Source organism: Colobus angolensis, unplaced genomic scaffold (genome assembly GCF_000951035.1).
Source record: "Colobus angolensis palliatus isolate OR3802 unplaced genomic scaffold, Cang.pa_1.0 Scaffold305, whole genome shotgun sequence".
NCBI lineage: Eukaryota > Metazoa > Chordata > Mammalia > Primates > Cercopithecidae > Colobus > Colobus angolensis.
Genome location: NW_012116322.1, coordinates 157,996 through 159,249, shown reverse-complemented (window position 1 = coordinate 159,249; position 1,254 = coordinate 157,996). Strand labels below are relative to the sequence as shown.

General features: G+C 45.1%; 1 protein-coding gene across 1 annotated transcript in view; it reads right to left on the bottom strand.

The window, feature by feature from the left end:
* Window positions 1-1,254, bottom strand: part of LOC105517680 (multidrug resistance-associated protein 1-like) — a 21,869-nt gene that overhangs the window by 7,836 nt on the left and 12,779 nt on the right. The window lies entirely within an intron of this gene.

Genomic DNA, 1,254 nt, shown 5'->3' with positions numbered 1-1,254 from the left:
CATTAACAGAATAGATAAGAGTGGCTCAATGTGCCTCACCTGTTTGTACAAACAATATGGTTTATGGCGAACACTGCTTTCCCTCTGGGAGTCTAGACTTTTGGTATGTGCCAAGCAAAGGGTGCTTATGTGGCCTGCCCCTAAAAAGCCCCAAGCACTGGGCTCCTACCAAGCTTCTGTGGTTGGCAACATTTCACACGCATCATCATAATGGTGGCCGGAGAATTAGTGCACCTGTGTGACTCTGCTGGGGACTCCCAGAAACCTGTACCTGGCTTCCCTTGAACACTGCCCCGTGTGTTCCTGAACTCTTTGCTAATTTTGTTGTATAAACTTATAGCCTTGTGGCCAGGTGCAGTGACTCACACCTGTAATCCCATTACTTTGGGAGGACAAAGTGGGAAGACAGCTTGAGGGCGGAAGTTCGAGACCAGCCTGGGCAACATAGGGAGACCCCATTTCTAAAAAAAAATAAACAACTTAGCCAGGCATAGTGGCGTGAACCTGTGGCACCCAGCTAGGTGAGATGACAAAGTGAGAAAACTGCTTGAGACCAGGAATCTAAGACTTCAGTGAGCTATGATCGAATCACTGTACTCCAGCATGGGCAACAGAGCAAGACTCTGTCCCTGAAAAGAAAAAAAAAGTAACAAAAGAACAAGACAGCCCCCACAACAAAGAACTATCTGGTCCCAAGTGTCAACAGTGCTGAGCTCAAGCAACTACCATCTAAAACAAGATGTGATGTTAGACAATTTTCTTAACAGTTCATAAACCAATCCTGAAGGCAATTCTAAAAGAAATGTTCCAAAAATATTTTTCCCATAGTAGCACTTTTGCGAAAGTAGATTCCCCAAGACATCTGCTTGAAAAGACATTTATTTAGGTTTTTATTTTTTCTTCTAGAGACATGGTCTTGTCTTGTCACCCAAGTAGGAGTGCAGTGGTGTGATCCTAGCTCACTGCAGCCTCTGAACTCCTAGGCTCAAGCAATCCTCCTGCCTCAGCCTCCAGGGTAGCTGGCACCACGGGTAGGCACCACCACACCCAGCTAATTTTTTTTTTGTTTGTAGAGACAGGGTCTCACTACGTTGCCCAGGCTGGTCTCAAACTCCTGACTTCAAGCAATCCTTCCACCTCAGCCTCCCAAAGTGCTGGGATTACAGGCACATTCCACCTATATCTGTGCCCAGCCTATTAGATAATTAAATTCTGGTGTTTTTTTCTGAGTTTTATTATTAGAAACACTTTACT